General features: G+C 40.7%; 1 protein-coding gene across 1 annotated transcript in view; it reads left to right on the top strand.

Annotated features, from left to right (window-relative positions):
* Positions 1-17252: 17252 nt before the first annotated feature.
* LOC126162061 (retinaldehyde-binding protein 1-like) overlaps positions 17253-18881 on the top strand; it is a 174595-nt gene continuing 172966 nt past the window's right edge. Inside the window, exon 1 of the mRNA XM_049918315.1 lies at positions 17253-17343. The gene's annotated coding sequence lies outside the window, so the exon portion shown is untranslated. The remainder of the gene's footprint in view (positions 17344-18881) is intronic.

The raw sequence follows: 18881 nt of genomic DNA, 5'->3' as shown, positions 1-18881 counted from the left end.
GAAGTTGTCCCATAGTGCTCAGGGCCATTTGAACCAGTGTTACTATTTTACGTAACGTAGAGGGAAGTAGATATATGAAGTTCATGGAATAGAGAGAGAAATTTATTCTCGTTTTGATCAAGATCCATATTTCATTTCGAATGAGCAACTGAAACTAAAAAACAAAGGATATATTGAAAATTTTCGTGAATTATTATTATGACAAAGATAATACTACTGATTAAATCTACAGCATTTACAGACTAGCGGTGCTTTATGCTGCGGTTGCTCACGATGCTTCCGTTCCATTTTGTGTGCTCCTTCTACAGTTGTCTCGTTATTGATACTCCATGCCTCTACCTCTGCATGACTACACATTATTTATATAGATTAATTTTTCGTTATTTTGATGAATGTGTGTAACCCTTTCTGTTAACAAAAATTTATAAGCTTTGACTGTACTTTTTCTACAATTTTCAAACAACCTTTTCGCCTAGAATTTTGGTGTATCCATGGTATGTGAACAGCAGGCACTGGACAATATTTTATTTTACTGAAACGCTCGCACAATAAAGAATAAAATGAACAGCAGCTTAAGGCGTTAAACGACGTCATTTATGTTTGTTAGATATGATCGTGTTACACGGAAACTGTTTCTTATCTTGACATTGCTTCTAATTCCTACCTATGTAAGACTCTTCGTTCTAGGAATCCATTACAGAAATTCAGAAACTCCTTGTGCACATACATTTTGTACTGGTCACGTTTATACTAACAATTATGTAGAATGTAAAGGCTTATTCTGTGGATGGTCATTACCTATTGAGACTGCAGACAGTCCAAATTTCGTTTTTGATCGCTGAGATTTTGAGTTTTCATGTAAGACAGCTAATATTTCAATCATCACACTCCTAACTCTTGAGCCGGAAATTCATCGATGCCGTCCATTAATTACGTCACATGTTATGAGGGAAGGAGGAGGTCAACAAAGTGTGCCGTTGTGTGACAAAGGGGAGACGAATCATAAGCTTCGTGACGTTACATGTATAAAGAGTTGTTTTGATTTGTAATACTACTCTAAACTTTTTGAACGCTAAGATTTTTAGATTTAATTCTCCGCCACTAAAACTGTAATTAGTGTTCTGTGGCAAATTGAAAAACAGAAAAACTTAGTCAGTTACATTCAATTGTTTTTCACTACTTATTGTAAAGCAAAATTGGCAACCCCATCTTTCTGTCTGTCTGTTGCAGGTAATCTAGCAAAGCGCATGGTCGATTTCAGTGCAATTCTTACTATCGTGTAGCTCGATTCTTCATGGTGATTTGGCATATATACTGTGTGAAATGCCCATATTCGACATTTTACATGCTTACTTTTAATTGCAGGAAGAAAACAAACAAGACATGCAATCTGAGCACAATAGCTTGCTGTTATCACGCGATGTTGCTGGCATGGCGACAGATAGGGTAATAAAAAGAATAACAGCGTACCCGAACGACAGATAAAAGTCGTTATTCTAAAATCAAAAAAATCCGTAAATTGGTGAGAGTAATTCCGACTTAGCAGCAGCTCGTACAATTCTAAATACTGTCGATCGTCCTAGAGTGGAAGAAAATCTGTCCGGTTTACTTGAAGTCTTAAAGGAGATTGTAGTTTTTGGTAGGGCAGCTGATGATCGCCGTTGCAATGAACTTAACGTGGTGTTGCAAAACATTGAACGACTTGCAAACTGAACTATGTAAGCAACGCTGTATTATCAGCCGATCAGAGTTATATTTAAGACTCCTTCCCAGACGTGTCAGTACAAAGGAAGGAAAAAATACACGTAGTGACTGCTCCCGTTAAATTGTACAAACAACACTCTATGCTTCATGTAAAGCATAAAGAAAGCAAATTCAGTACAGCTACTGTAAGAAACCGTGAATCTTTAGCTTCAGTTTTGCGCCCTGGTCAAGTACTCTCTTTATCTACATATGTAACGTGTAACGTGTGCCAGCAGATGCTCAAGCACCAATATTAATACCTTGTAAAATTAGCAGATCATGATTTCATGGTCGCTGAAAAATACAAACTTATTCTATTGCTGAAGGAAAACATGAAGTTTTGACCCACTCTGGGCCTACATTCGTAGCGATTCGTAGTGGAAAACATTCTTCTTCTAACGCAGACACACATGCCAAAGACGTACATAAAACTTTCTGAATTAACAGCTTTCGAAAAGTTGATGAGAGCTCGAGAAGATTTTGTAAAACCCGTGTTTCATTTCACTTGCGACGGTGGTCTCGACGAAAATCCAGGATACGAGCAAGTTGTAGTTTCAGCTGTACAATTTTTTGAAGATATTGACTTGGATGCTATTTACATTGATCCAGGAAGAAGTGACTTAACAGAGTGTAGCGACGAATGGCGCCTCTTCGTCGCGAACTTACTGGTGTTATGTTAAAACATGACAGTTTAGGTTCACATCTTGAGTCCGGTAATCGAACACCTGACGTGAAGCTAGAAAAACGGAACTTCGATAGTGCGGGCATCTTGGCTGGCTAATATTTGTAGCCAACTGGTCAATGACGATTTTCCTGTGGTTCCGTGTACTTTGAGCCAACAAATACCAGACTGAATATCGTACAGCCGTGGACATTGAAACAGTATGCTACTTGGTGCGCAAATCACGTACGTGAATCACAGTAGTTTTTACACACAATTGTAAAATGCGAGATTGCCAAGTGTTGCAGTGTGCGACGATCTAGCATGTGCCGATAATTACGAGAGAGGTTTTTATCACCACCTGTTATGATTAAACAGACTTCACGCTGGTATAGACCCGTAGGAAGGATGACTCCGAAAGTAAATTTGCTCTTCTGTTACTACAGCTATGTTTGGATACCCGAGCTTCACATTTGAAGTAAGTTCCCTATGATGGCTATTGCCCCATAGTCAAGGCATACTTTTTTAAACGATAGTGTGGCATCTGTAGCCTATACTTTTCATCAAACAAAGCCAGTAACCAACTCATGCTATCACGTAAGAGCCAACAAGAGGTTTTGCCCACCACGAAGGGTCGTCCTCAAAGAATAGCAGCTAGACGTGCCTGAGAATTTCTTTGTTTGATAAACGATGACGATGCTATATGGTTGAATGAAGATGATGCGCACATCTCGACTGTTCCAAACATTATCCAAATCGAGAACTGAGTGACTGCTGTGCCACTCATAAATAATATAAAGGAATGTATTCTAGGTCTTCGACACAAGATGATAAAATTTTGAATCGTTCATTTGATTTGTCATGTTTTGTGAATATCTAAAATGTTTGATTTATTATTAATTTTATGAAAAAGGTTTCTATATAGATACATATAAATAATTTAGGAAGTGCTGTTTGAATTTAATAATTTATAAATTTGAAACTGCAAAATATGTCACGTCACACCAAGGGAGAGGCTCAGTCAAGTGTGACCACCTGTGACAAGGAGGGGAGGGCTCCAAAAATCATCAAATTCGTCTGACGTAATTTATGGATGGCCCCTCATATAAAAATGTATTTATGATCCCCGGAAAAGTCTTGGTTGTACATGGTGCACGTATCAAGGGAACATTGTCAGAGTCAGAGCTATATCGCACAAGCACAACAATGTTTGCTTAAACCCGCTCTCATGGATGCTTAACTTTTATTATATAGGAATAATACGCTGCATAAAATTTTACAGAGGTATATAATGACAATTAGTGGAAGTCAACAAACACGAAATGAAAACATAAAATAGTATACCGATGAATGCAAAGTGTCTACGATGTACGCACTACACGAAAAGAAGCATGTGGCCACTGGAGACAGTGCCGCCAGTTTCTGCAAAGTCATACACACAACACATGCATGTCCTATTAATTGACGTAAACCTACCTGATAACGGAGATTTCAACCTCAGAAATGCGTATTGGAAATACATAAACTGTGACTGTCAAGAGTAAATTTGCAGTTTCAATTGAAATTATATTCTTATCAGCCATCTTAAAACCAAAAACATAAAAATTTTCACTCAGTCTAAACTTATCCGCTAAAAGGTGTCCCATAAATTTCTCTGTCTCATTCGTAGAACTGAACAAAACATTGTATACTGATTTTCTCAAGTGATACATAATGACAGCTATCAAAGTTCATCTAGCTATGTCGTTTGACACTAACAACTGGAGAACAAGACTTTTTCTTGTTAAAATGTAAATTACGAGTACTGAACTCTTTATTTCCTCCTTTCTTTTACTTTTCTTTGCCTATTAGTCAGATGTCAAAATACTTCGGGGGAAATTTCCACTACTATCAAGAAAGCGTCGGGAGCTAGGAATTACTTTTCACTCAAAAGTTTTCTTTTTCTCAGTATTTCACAAATACAGCATCTTCCATAGTGCGTGTTCGAGTGCCAGCAAAATTCTATAACCCAGTCAAGATCACAAAGAAAAATAAAGATCTAGAGCGCCTCCTCCATTTTAGTCCATAAACTTAAAAGATTCTAGCAAATCTCAGTCTTATTCAGGTGTTGGCTTGCCACGTCCCACTGATGTTCCCTAATTTAAATCGTCACTCGCCACAATTATTTTCAACAGCAAGGTCAATTCTGTACATAGCTTGCAGTAATTGTTCCGTAATTAATAACTCCGTAATTCAACTCGGTTGGATCTCGGAAATTTACTCACACAATGCTTGCATTAACACCAAATAAACTATCTATTCCAGAAAAAAGGCTGATGCCTTTTAAAACACACTTGAGACCATACCTTGCTCAACGCAAGCGTCTACTACTTCCACCAATAACCAAAAATCCACGACTCCATTACTTCAGAGCATGCATATAATGTACAAAATCTAGAAACCATTTAAGTGTCTTAGAATGGGCGTACTGTCACTTCAATCAATTACGTAACTCAGTTTCCTCTGAGCGCCATCAGGGTCACCAGCCGTCTAATGGGGAACTGACTATCCTCTCGATCCACGGCGATAAATTCCGCACCCAGTGTGACCAGGCGGGCTGAGTTCGCTCAAACAGCCCTGAATCATGCTCAGAAGGTAGCTGTAATCCGACATTAACTGTCCATAAGACCCATATTAAATCCTTTCGAAACCGTTAAAAGCGGACAATTGTACAGTGCTACCCGTACATTCGACAAAAGCTTCGTTATTGTACCAACCGTCGACGTTATTTGGATGGCCAATTCTTGTTGGCGTGATCTTGGCCTCAAGTTTCGTCTCTGGAACGCGCCGGTTGCTGTAGCTGTAGGATATCAGTTTGAAACTGTTCTCTACATTACAGACGACAACATACAAGCACACACAAAAATTAGAATATTACTGCTAGATTTCTTTTGTTTAACTACCTACAGTTATTTGCTGAGGCAGAAGTTAAGGCGATACCAAAATCGTGACACAAGTGCCGTCATGTTTTGTTGACCTGTCACAGTAGGTGGAAGTTTTGGGCTTGTAGTAACGCTGAAGCGTCTTCGCATTCATGTGGTTTGCAAGGTGTTTGGCAACTTCATCTCTCCATTAATGTTTTGTTTGTGTAGTTCACATTCCAGTGTTTTCGTTGACTATGTCCTAAACACACTTTATGTACAGCAATCACTTTTGTGGCAGTGGTTTTGTAATTAGAAATAAAGATCATCTTTAACGTCCTGGCTCCATAGTGATGATCAGTTTTTCCCCACTTCTGTGTTTAGAAAGACAGCTTTCTGCTGAAACCTATATGTTGGTAACACACAAGATAACAGCAGATAATGCCTGTTACATATTTGTTGACACGTCATACTTCACTGTAATTACTGTTTTTATGCACTGTTGCACTAGTAAGAAGAAACCGGTGATTGACCGTCGTTGGATGTCTATATGATCAGACATGTAGAAATAGCCACAAAACACCAAGATGGGCACATTTGTACTCGTGATTGATAAAATTTTCTGAGATCTGTCAATAATTCTATAAAGAATCGAACTCCCGTGTGTAAAACTGCTTCAAACTTGTGATTACTTCGCATATGAGTTAATTTTGAAATATTTGACTTTAAGCGTATAACCGAGAAGAAGTCTATAAAAGGTTTGAAGCCCGCATCTCGTGGTCGTGCGGTAGCGTTCTCGCTTCCCACGCCCGGGTTCCCGGGTTCGATTCCCGGCGAGGTCAGGGATTTTCTCTGCCTCGTGATGGCTGGGTGTTGTGTGCTGTCCTTAGGTTAGTTAGGTTTAAGTAGTTCTAAGTTCTAGGGGACTGATGACCATAGACGTTAAGTCCCATAGTGCTCAGAGCCATTTGAACCATTTGAAAAGGTTTGAAATTATGTTTAGCCGGCCGCGGTGGTCTCGCGGTTCTAGGCGCTCAGTCCGGAACCGTGTGACTGCTACGGTCGCAGGTTCGAATCCTGCCTCGGGCATGGATGTGTGTGATGTCCTTAGGTTAGTTAGGTTTAAGTACAGGGCTATTACAAATGATTGAAGCGATTTCATAAATTCACTGTAGCTCCATTCATTGACATATGGTCACGACACACTTCAGATACGTAGAAAAACTCATAAAGTTTTGTTCGGCTGAAGCCGCACTTCAGGTTTCTGCCGCCAGAGCGCTCGAGAGCGCAGTGAGACAAAATGGCGCCAGGAGCCGAGAAAGCGTATGTCGTGCTTGAAATGCACTCACATCAGTCAGTCATAACAGTGCAACGACACTTCAGGACCAAGTTCAACAAAGATCCACCAACTGCTAACTTCATTCGGCGATGGTATGCGCAGTTTAAAGCTTCTGGATGCCTCTGTAATGGGAAATCAACGGGTCGGCCTGCAGTGAGCGAAGAAACGGTTGAACATGTGTATCTGGACATGCTGGAAAATTCGCTCATGCCACAACTGGAGACCGACAGCACCGACTTCATCTTTCAACAGGATGGTGCTCCACCGCACTTCCATCATGATGTTCCGCAGTTCTTAAACAGGAGATTGGAAAACCGATGAATCGGTCGTGGTGGAGATCATGATCAGCAATTCATGTCATGGCCTCCACGCTCTCCCGACTTAACCCCATGCGATTTCTTTCTGTGGAGTTATGTGAAAGATTCAGTGTTTAAACCTCCTCTACCAAGAAACGTGCCAGAACTGCGAGCTCGCGTCAACGATGCTTTCGAACTCATTGATGGGGACATGCTGCGCCGAGTGTGGGAGGAACTTGATTATCGGCTTGATGTCTGCCGAATCACTAAAGGGGCACATATCGAACATTTGTGAATGCCTAAAAAAACTTTTTGAGTTTTTGTATGTGTGTGCAAAGCATTGTGAAAATATCTCAAATAATAAAGTTATTGTAGAGCTGTGAAATCGCTTCAATCATTTGTAATAACCCTGTAGTTCTAAGTTCTAGGGGACTGATGACCACAGATGTTAAGTCCCATAGTGTTCAGAGCCATTTGAACCATTTGAACCACATTATGTTTAGAGTTTGTCGGAAGTCGCTAACTGCTCTCGTTATCAAACAATAGATGAGTATAGTCAGGGTAATTTGCGTTCCATTCTAATCAAATGCCCATTTGTCAACATCTCAATGATTATAACATCATATCTCGTGAACTGTGTGTGGTACAATGATATAATTATCAGGTACTTTCAGTGGTATATGAGGAGACTGTCTGCAAAATTTGTTGCCGATAGAATTTGTAGTAAAGAAGTAATAAATTAAAGCGTGCTATGGTCGCAGGTTCGAATCCTGCCTTGGGCATGGGTGTGTGTGATGTCCTTAGGTTAGTTAGGTTTAAGTAGTTCTAAGTTCTAGGGGACTTATGACCTAAGATGTTGAGTCCCATAGTGCTCAGAGCCATTTGAACCATTTTGAAATTAAAACGTCATACTTGATGCGACAGTTTTACTACACGAACAGAGAAATTGTAGTGAGTGGTAAACTGAAATTACCGGTATGTTAATGTTTGTTGCAATTCACTAAGTGTGATACACTGGAAAAGAACGCACCGTGAATAAATTTGCATTTCAGCAAGATAATGCTCGCCCGCGGACGGCGAGCGTTTCTACTGGTTGTTTTCGTGCTTGACAAAGGCTACATTGACCAGCAAGGTTGCCGAATCTCCTCCCAGTTGACAATGTTTGGAGCATTATGGGCAGGACCCTCCAACCAGCTCGTGATTTTGACGACCTAAGGCACCAGCTGGACAGGAGGACATACAACAAGTCTGTCAATCAGTGGCAAGCCGAATAGCTGCACACATGAGGGTCAGAGGTGGACCAACACGTTACTAGCTCGCTCAATTTGTGAAGCACTTTCTCTTGAATAAATCGTCAAGTTTTACTGAAACTGTAATCATTTGTTTGTCTGTACATCATGTGCATCGCATTTTTCGATTTCTGTCCCATTCGAATAATTCCTTCGTGGTACTTCGTAACTTTTTTTGTTTTTGTCTTGCAGTGTATTAGGGCCACTCAAAAAGAAACAAGCCTAAGGCTGTAAAATTAAAACCGCTGAAGGGCTTGTAATGCTATTGCCCACGGAAGAAGGCTCGGTCCCCATAAGAGCACTGAGACCCGGAACTCGTTGCTGGAGGGACATGTTCGCCCACCCATACGATGACAGGGCGCAACGACCGTCCACTACACTCACAGTCAGTCGTGTGAAAGCAAATCAATGGTGGCTTCAAAGGAAGAGCGAAGGGGTGCAGTGTGTTTCCTGATTGGGGATAGAGTGCGGAGACGAAAATTCATCAAAGAATGGCACAGGTATTCGAGGAGCACAGCATGTCCGCTGCAAGGGTCAAGGCGCGGCACAAGCGATACAAAGAAGGATGGATGACCGTTGGCCGATGACACCAGATCTCAAACGCCATGCTGTTTTCAAAAATTCAAATTGTTCTGAGCACTATGGGACTTAACTTCCAAGGTCATCAGTCCCCTAGAACATAGAACTAATTACACCTAACTAACCTAAGGACATCACACACATCCATGCCAGAGGCAGGATTCGAACCTGCGACCGTAGCGGTCGCTTGGTTCCAGACTGTAGCGCCTAGAACCGCTCGGCCACAATGGTCGGCCATGCTGTTTTACCGACACTATCGTCCAGCAGGTGGACAACCGCGTTAAATAAAGACCGGCGAGCTACGGTGGCAGCCATTGCGTGAGAGGTAGGATTGAGCGCGGAACTGCAACGGACGTTCAGTGCTCTCTGTCCGCTTGTGCCATCCTTCGATTAATTTCCGTTCTCCGCACTCCTTCCGCTGTAAGGAAACGCACTACACCCGTTTGCTCTTCGTCTGAAGCTTCCATTTCTCTGTTTTCAGCGCGGCTGACACTGACTGCAGTGGACGGTCGACGCGCGCTCTGTCGTCACGTGGGTGTGCGGCTATGTGCCTCCAGTGACGAGTATGGGGCCTCAGGGCACTTCTGCGGACCGCACCTTCTCCCATGAACAACGGCATTACGATTCCTTGTTGTTGTTGTTGTTGTCTTCAGTCCTGAGACTGGTTTGATGCAGCTCTCCACGCTACTCTATCCTGTGCAAGCTTCTTCATCTCCCAGTACTTACTGCAACCTACATCCTTCTGAATCTGCTTAGTATATTCATCTCTTGGTCTCCCCCTGCGATTTTTACCCTCCACGCTGCCTTCCAATACTAAATTGGTGATCCCTTGATGCCCCAGAACATGTCCTACCAACCGATCCCTTCTTCTGGTCAAGTTGTGCCACAAACTTCTCTTCTCCCCAATCCTATTCAATACTTCCTCATTAGTTATGTGATCTACCCATCTAATCTTCAGCATTCTTCTGTAGCACCACATTTCAAAAGCTTCTATTCTCTTCTTGTCCAAACTATTTACCGTCCATGTTTCACTTCCATACATGGCTACACTCCATACAAATACTTTCAGAAATGACTTCCTGACACTTAAATCTATACTCGATGTTAACAAATTTCTCTTCTTCAGAAACGCTTTCCTTGCCATTGCCAGTCTACATTTTATATCCTCTCTACTTCGACCATCATCAGTTATTTTGCTCCCCAAATACCAAAACTCCTTTACTACTTTAAGTGTCTCATTTCCTAATCTAATACCCTCAACATCACCCGACTTAATTCGACTACATTCCATTATCCTCGTTTTGCTTTTGTTGATGTTCATCTTATATCCTCCCTTCAAGACACCATCCATTCCGTTCAATTGCTCTTCCAAGTCCTTTGCTGTCTCTGACAGAATTACAATGTCATCGGCGAACCTCAAAGTTTTTATTTCTTCTCCATGGATTTTAATACCTACTCCAAATTTTTCTTTTGTTTCCTTTACTGCTTGCTCAATATACAGATTGAATAACATTGGGGAGAGGCTACAACCCTGTCTCACTCCCTTCCCAACCGCTGCTTCCCTCTCATGCCCCTCGACTCTTATAACTGCCATCTGGTTTCTGTACAAATTGTAAATAGCCTTTCGCTCCCTGTATTTTACCCCTGCCACCTTCAGAATTTGAAAGATAGTATTCCAGTCAACATTGTCAAAAGCTTTCTCTAAGTCTACAAATGCTAGAAACGTAGGTTTGTCTTTCCTTAATCTTTCTTCTAAGATAAGTCGTAAGGTCAGTATTGCCTCACGTGTTCCAGTATTTCTACGGAATCCAAACTGATGTTCCCCGAGGTCGGCTTCTACTAGTTTTTCCATTCGTCTGTAAAGAATTCGTGTTAGTATTTTGCAGCTGTGGCTTATTAAACTGATTGTTCGGTAATTTTCACATCTGTCAACACCTGCTTTCTTTGGGATTGGAATTATTACATTCTTCTTGAAGTCTGAGGGTATTTCGCTTGTTTCATACATCTTGCTCACCAGATGGTAGAGTTTTGTCAGGACTGGCTCTCCCGAGGCCGTCAGTAGTTCCAATGGAATGTTGTCTACTCCGGGGGCCTTGTTTCGACTCAGGTCTTTCAGTGCTCTGTCAAACTCTTCACGCAGTATCGTATCTCCCATTTCATCTTCATCTACATCCTCTTCCATTTCCATAATATTGTCCTCAAGTACATCGCCCTTGTATAGACCCTCTATATACTCCTTCCACCTTTCTGCCTTCCCTTCTTTGCTTAGAACTGGGTTTCCATCTGAGCTCTTGATGTTCATACAAGTGGTTCTCTTATCTCCAAAGGTCTCTTTAATTTTCCTGTAGGCAGTATCTATCTTACCCCTAGTGAGATAAGCCTCTACATCCTTACATTTGTCCTCTAGCCATCCCTGCTTAGCCATTCTGCACTTCCTTTCGATCTCATTTTTGAGACGTTTGTATTCCTTTTTGCCTGCTTCATTTACTGCATTTTTATATTTTCTCCTTTCATCAATTAAATTCAATATTTCTTCTGTTACCCAAGGATTTCTACTAGCCCTCGTCTTTTTACCTACTTGATCCTCTGCTGCCTTCACTATTTCATCCCTCAAAGCTACCCATTCTTCTTCTACTGTATTTCTTTCCCCCATTCTTGTCAATTGTTCCCTTATGCTCTCCCTTAAACTCTGTACAACCTCTGGTTCTTTCAGTTTATCCAGGACTCGTTTCTCTTTGAATGGCCCTAATACTTGTCTCACTGTGCTAAATCTTAACACAAAATTACACCTCTTTGTGAATAGATTATGACAGTGCTTTAAATTTTTAAATTCTTTCAGTAATTACATGAAATATTAAAAATCATATTTTTGTTGCCCCTAGAAGCCATCTGATAGGGAACCTGAAAATGCACCGTGAACCATGAACCGGGTAACTGCAATTTACGCAATACAAGGGACGACAAAAGATAGATATGAAACTTCCTGGCAGATTAAAACTATGTGCGGGACCGAGACTCGAACTCGGGACCTTCGCCTTTCGCGGGGAAGTGCTCTACCAACTTACTTTTTTTTTTTAAATCTCAATTTGTTCTGTATTGTTCGTTGATTTTGTTCGTGGCGGACGTCCGATGACATTCGTTCAGGTTGTTCGTTCACTCAGTTTTTTTTTATTACAGATGGTAGCTAAACCGTCTGACCGAACACGCTGAGCTACCGTGCCGGCATCAACTGAGATACCCAAGCACGACTCACACCCTCTCCTTACAGCTTTAATTCCGCCAGTACCTTGTCTCCTACCTTCCAAACTTCACAGAAGCTCTCCTGCGAACCTTGCAGAACTAGCACTCCTGGAAAAAGGAGAGCTTGTGTGTAGTTTGGAAGATAAAAGACGAGGTACTGGCGGAATTAAAGCTGTGCGGACGGGGCGTGAGTCGTGCTTGGGTAGCTCAGTTGCCGGTATGGTAGCTCAGCGTGTTCGGTCAGAGGGCTGCGTGCTCTCTGCAATAAAAAAAACTGAGTCCAAGAATCAACGATCAGCTTGAACGAATGTCTTGTGACGTCGGCCCAGACCAAACGAAAACGAACAATATTGAACAAAATGAATTAAAAAAAAACCGTTGGTAGAGCAATTGCCCGCGAAAGGCAAAGGTCCCTAGTTCGAGTCTCGGTCCGGCACACAGTTTTAATGTGCCAGGAAGTTTCATATCAGCGCACATTCTGCTGTAGAGTGAAAATTTCATTCTAAAATACAGATAGCTGAGAAACAAGATCTGGAAATTCTATGTTTGTACAACGTTGATCCTGTTACTTTTTTTTTCAACTCCTCTAGAAGCTAAAGAATGTATTCCAAATTCAGCACGAGGACTACATTTTCTGGAAAGAGGCAAGGAGCCGGTTAACGTGTAATTATTTGCTCAATCGTCTCTTTCCAAAGTTCCAGCTGGCATTGGGAGTGGCCCATACACCAACTGCATTAAGATAATGCCAAAAGTGTCCCTGTTTAACCCAAGACACTGGCTCTCTATGAATCGTAGACGTTCCTACATCTCATTTTCTAACCAATTCATAACAGCAATTATCCTTTCTTGCATTTGATTTCAGTTTCCATGATTTTTAGATTAATGCTACAATATAAGTGTTGATTGCAGTCATGTCCACATTTTCACATTTATTTCCTTCTTGCCCTCTCACCAACTCAAAATATAAACCAGGGAGCTGTGAATTAGACGCCTGCTTTTATTTGATCTCTATATCTTCTCAAACACAGTAAGGATTTGAATCTAACGGAATAAAAGACGTAGCTCACGCCAGATTTAATACTTTGCACTCTCAATTTTTAATATACATGACGTTTTCACAACAATTCGCTCATATAGCATTCACCGTGCCATAGGCAACATTAGCCTTCACAAAGATGTTTTTCGTATTTTAATCCTGTAAAGCGCGTCTGTACGCAGTCTCAATCGAAACAGAAGTGAATCAATGGCATTCCATTGCCTTTGTGTTCGTCCCAGTGTGACATTTGAGACTGAGTTTTCCGGCAGAGCTTACGACTCATGTGGGCTTTCTCATTGGCTGTATAAAAGAAAAAAAAATTGCTAACAAAAAAACATAAAAATATTTGGAAGGTAGGAGACGAGATACTGGCAGAAGTAAAGTTGTGAGTACCGGCCGTGAGTCATGCTTCGGTAGCTCAGATGGTAGAGCACTTGCCCGCGGAAGGCAAAGGTCCCGAGTTCGAGTCTCGGTCGGGCACACAGTTTTAATCTGCCAGGAAGTTTCATATCAGCGCACACTCCGCTGCAGAGTGAAAATCTCATTCTGGAAACATCCATAAAAATATTTAGTTCATAGTAGGAATGAGTTAGTTCGAAACTAGTGGAGGCGCGTCATTAGATGAGGAGGAACAAGTAATTATAATAATCCACATCACACGCCATCTAGGAATGGTTTGTTGCAGCCAGTCACGGCTTGCTTTTCTGTGCCAACTTCTTTGCCTCAGAGCAGCACTTGCCCCGCAGGTCTTCAATTATTTGTTGGACTTATTGCAGTTTCTGCCCTACCCTATAGATTTTCTCGTAGTCTGCTCTAGCTAGTACCGTGGAAGTTATTCCCCAGAAGTCTTAACACATGTACTGTCATCCTTTCACTTCTTCTTGACAGTCTTTCCAAGTGTTCTTTTCTTCGCTGATTTCACGGAGAACATCCTCATTCCTAGTCTTATCAGTCCAATTAATTTTCGATATCCTTCTGCAGCACCACATCTCCACGCAACGATTCTCTTCTTTTCCTGGTTTCCTACAGTCCATGATTCACTACAATACAATGCTGTGCATCAAACGGACATTCTGAGAAATTTCTCTCTCAAATGAAGGGCGATGTTTGGTGCTAACAGACGTCTTTTGGCTAGGAGTGCCCTCTTTGCCGCCCTAGTCTGCATTTTATGTCCTTGCGCCGTCCGTCGTGTGTTCTGCTTCACTTCGTCTACTTCGTGCTTTCCAGTTGTGATTTTAAGTTTACCGCTAATTTCATTCCTACTAATCCTGATTACTTTCGTCTTTCTTCGGTTTAGTCTCGATCCATAGCGTGCGCTCATTAAGCTACTCATTCCATTCAAGAGATCCTGTAATTCTTCTTCACTTTTATTGAATATAGCGGTATCATCATCGAATCCTATGACTGATATCGTTTCACCCTAAGTTTTAATCGCACTCTTGAATCTTTCTTTTATTTCGTTCATCGCTTCTTCAATGTACAAATTGAACAGTAGGGGTGAAAGACTACTTCAATATCTTTATACCTTTTTTAATACAAGCACTTCGTTCTTGGGCTTCCATTCTATACATTTTTCCTCTTGGTTTTTGTACGTGCTGTATAATACCCACCTTTCCCTGCAGCTCCAGATGCACAAATCATATGAAGTGTCTTGATTTTTGTTCAGTCTTTCTTCTGTTACCATTCGCAATATTAGAACTGCCACTCTGGTGCCTTTATGTTTCCGAAAGTCAAACTGTTGGCCATCTAACAGCTCTTCAATTTCTCTTCCATTTTTCTATATACTATTCGTACTAGCAACTTTCATGCATGAGTTGTTAAGCTGATTGTGCGATAGTTCTTACACTTGCCTGCTCATGCTATCTTTGGGATTCTGTGGATGATATTTTTTCCGAAAGTCTGCCTCTAAGACTAGATCCCATTGCCTTCTCTATCGGCTCCTATTTCTTCTTCTACCACGTCGCAGACAAGTCCTCCCTCTCGTAGAGGTCTTCAGTGTACAATTTAATTGAGAAATTCCCATTGCATTCTCACTGTTGATGCCATTACTTTTGATACCATCGAAGTCTGTTTTGGCTTTTTTATACGATGAATCAGTCCTTCCGACAAGAATTTCCTTTTTGATTTCTTCATATTTTTCCTGCAGCCATTTATTTCATTACAAAGTAACTTAAATAGCTGTATTCCTTGCTCTACCTGAACGTTTTTGTGCTTCCTTCTTTCGTCGATCAGCTGAAGTATTTCTTCTGTTATCCACCGTTTCTTCTCATTTACGTTCCTTGTTATTGTGTTTGTCTGTCCAATTTCCGTGATTACCATCCACAGAGAAGTCAGTTCTTCTTCAACTGAACTGCCTCTTGTGGTATCCATTATCTCAGTATCTACAGTCTTAGAGAACTTCAAGCGCATCTCATCATCCCTCAGTACTTCAGTATCCCACTTCTTTCCACATTGATTCTTCCGGACATTAAGCTTCATCACTATTAAACTGTGATCCGAACATATATCTGTCTGTTACAGGGTATGACTTAAATCCAGTATGAGATTTCAGAATGCCAGCCCGACCGTGATGTAATTTGGTTGGAATATCTCCGTGTCTCCGAGCCTTTTTCAACTACAGTTCTTATTCTTGTGAATTTTTAGCAGTGTATTCGCTCTTACAAACTGACATTTCTTAGAGATCTCATTTATTCATTCTCCTCTCTCATCATATCACCGAACCCATATTCTCCCGTAACTCTTTCTTCTGTTTCTTCACTTACTACTGCGTTCCAGTGCCCCACGAGTATGATACTCTCATTCCCCTTTAATTCTGAATTAACCGTTCAATATCCTCGTACACTTTCCCTGGTGTGGCATCGGCATGTATACACAGGGTGGTGGCAGGGGGGGGGGGCTATGGGGGCTATACCCCCACCCCCCTCAATGGAGTATCATATTACACTGGATAAAATGACTTCAGAAATCAGTGAATATATTACTTCAACAGATTCAATCATTTTTTATAATTATGTAGCAATATAGGTTGCAATGTATTTAAAACACATTTTAACAGAAGAATAAGAGCGGCAAATGGCTTACTATCTAAACCAATAAATATCATTTAACTTAAAATAGGCGTCTTATTATTTATTAATATACACTGGATGTATATTAATGTACGAGTAACACTTATAATAATCAAGAAAGCTAAATATGCTGGATATGTCTACCAACACTTAAATTGCTGACCCCACACAAAAACTTCGAAATCGCCGGACATCTGGGTCAAATCGTACTATTTTCCCGGGCACACGCATTCTGTAGACACGTTTTTACCCTGAACTCCAAAACAGTTACCAAAAACTACTTTAAGCCCCTGGGTATGCATGAACTATTGTTGTTCGCGTCGGTTTGCTGTCCAACAGTTTGGAATTTATTTGTAATTGTATGGTCGAAAATGCTTACTATTACTAGTTAACCTCAAGAGGAGAGTCATGTGCGCCATCTGATTGCGAATCTTGTAAATTTTGTTATGAGTATACTCGTATTTTAACTGTTTGTTTGCTGTTTCTCAAAGGTAAAGTTGTGAAATCAAACCACCATTTACGTAAATAAATATGAAAACCTGCCTGAAAGCTACATTCCGGCTCATAATACATAGACCAACGGTTAATCCGACACGTGTATTCGAGACATGTTTTATTCACCTCCACAAATCGCAGCCACTTCACTGTGCGTGAAGGCAAATGAGCATGTTTTATTCACCTCCACAAATCGCAGCCACTTCACTGTGCGTGAAGGCAAATGAGCAGGTTGCTTCTACTCTTAACAACTTAACTTCACTGAATACTGTCTTTGGCTCTCTCGGCCAAGCTAGCTATAAATACTAATATAACCAACTATAAATACGCATGGTTGAGTCAATGATCCCTGATGTTCAGTATTCCGTGGTGGCTGCTGTTCAGCACTTGCATGACATCGATTGTGGGAAGAACTGCGTGACTGTCAGTGTTCCTCCTGTTATATTTTGGCTATTTTGGCAGCATTGAGCATGACTTACAGTTTCAATAACTACAGTGTAGTATGAAAGAAAATAAAATACAGAAACAGCACAATGTGCGACAGTATTGTGAGTCAGTGCATTGTTTGGAACACAGCCAGATGCTGACGTAATTCGTTAGCTTACTGACGTACCATGTCGCAGCGCAGTCCTTTAGTTGCTACTGCTGTGACAGTGTTTGCCGGCAGTCGACCATAGCTACAGTGAAGTGTCAATCAGTAAGTAGTTTCATTCACATGTATGCGATACAATTACACCAGCTTCAGGCGCCGAGGCGATAAGAACCGTTCTGTAGTGAAAACTGTTACGACGTCGCTTTTAGAAACGTCACATCTTTTGAGCTATATTACTCTTCATCACGCAGAAGGATATTTTGTCGTAAGAAAATAAGTCGTGTACGATTGCAATCTTTCGATCTATAATTTATTGGTAACCCCTAACTTCTTCAGAATTTATCATATTAATCGTGTTTGTATTAAGCTTTCAAATCGCTTGATTGGGTTTTGCATTTATGTTACTTACACTGTGCTAAGTCTCTACTACAGCAGAGTTACTAAGTGATCTGGCGTATTAGTTTCCAAGGCAGAAAATCTACTCACAGAATAATATTTAATATGCTATATATTCTGCCGACACGAACTTCAATTCTTCGAGTTCAAGATAAATTCCAAAGAGCCATTGATATTTTTTAGGAGAACGGACGCTAGGAACTATAAATACAGGGATACGTGGAAAGTATTTAAGAGGAAACAAGGAATTGTGTTCTCTATACCATTTAATTTGGTTTTTAAAACCCAAATTTGATTCCCGTGAACAGGAGCTTCCAACCATAGCAAGATGATTATTATATCCATTATCTTTACTGCCTTAGGCTTTACACAGATGAGAAGTTCTTTGTGACATTCTTGGTCAGTTCTGACACCTTTTTGTTTCGAAATATATCTGACAAACGCCACAATTGCAGTAATGCCCATCTGTACATTAATGACAATACGTATCTTTTGTTCGATAGCGTAATACAAAGCTGAATGCCCTCGGGTTAACTGGTTGTAGAATTACTCGTTAAGTGAGTGTTATTTGGCCAATGTAAGAAACACTGTCCATTTAGTATGTTTGTTTCATGAACAAAAAAAAAAAAAATCACAGCTACCATGTGTCCAACGTAAAACATTATGGTCGCATGTGCGAACCCTGCCTTTTCTCCCCCTCCCCCCCCCCTTCCAACACACCACACAAGAGCTCAGTAGCAAGAGCCAGTTCTGTCTCAAATGGCTCTAGTTCAAGATAACCCTGTCTGCATACTCAGCTATGAGTTAAGTCATTTTGACTAACTTCAAACATAAAGTAATAGAGTAGATTTTTAAAATGTGTTCCTCACATTTGGTTTGAAATCACATTTTATAAGATATCGCACTAAATATTTACAAGTAAGAATATACTCTGACGGGAAATAATCACTACACCAAAGAATAATTAATGTACAGTAATGGAATTTCGGGAATACATTCGTCTAGGTAACATATGAAGGTCTTATTTCAATAGTGGTACAAGTCCATTTTTGTTCATTCTGAGATACAGAGTCCTAAAGTTAAATCAGCGCTGTAAAAACTGCATTTGAAGTACCAGAAATATTCAAGTATATATACTTGAATATTTCTGATATCTCAACAGAATGAACAAAAATGGATTTTACCACTATTGAAATGAGCCCTTCATATGTAAGTGATTAACATTGCACGATCACATGTTAATGTAC

The sequence above is a fragment of the Schistocerca cancellata genome, chromosome 2 (genome assembly GCF_023864275.1).
Source record: "Schistocerca cancellata isolate TAMUIC-IGC-003103 chromosome 2, iqSchCanc2.1, whole genome shotgun sequence".
Classification (NCBI taxonomy): Eukaryota; Metazoa; Arthropoda; class Insecta; order Orthoptera; family Acrididae; genus Schistocerca; species Schistocerca cancellata.
The sequence above is the reverse complement of the archived record's forward strand: the minus strand, read 5'-3'. Positions and strand labels throughout refer to the sequence as shown.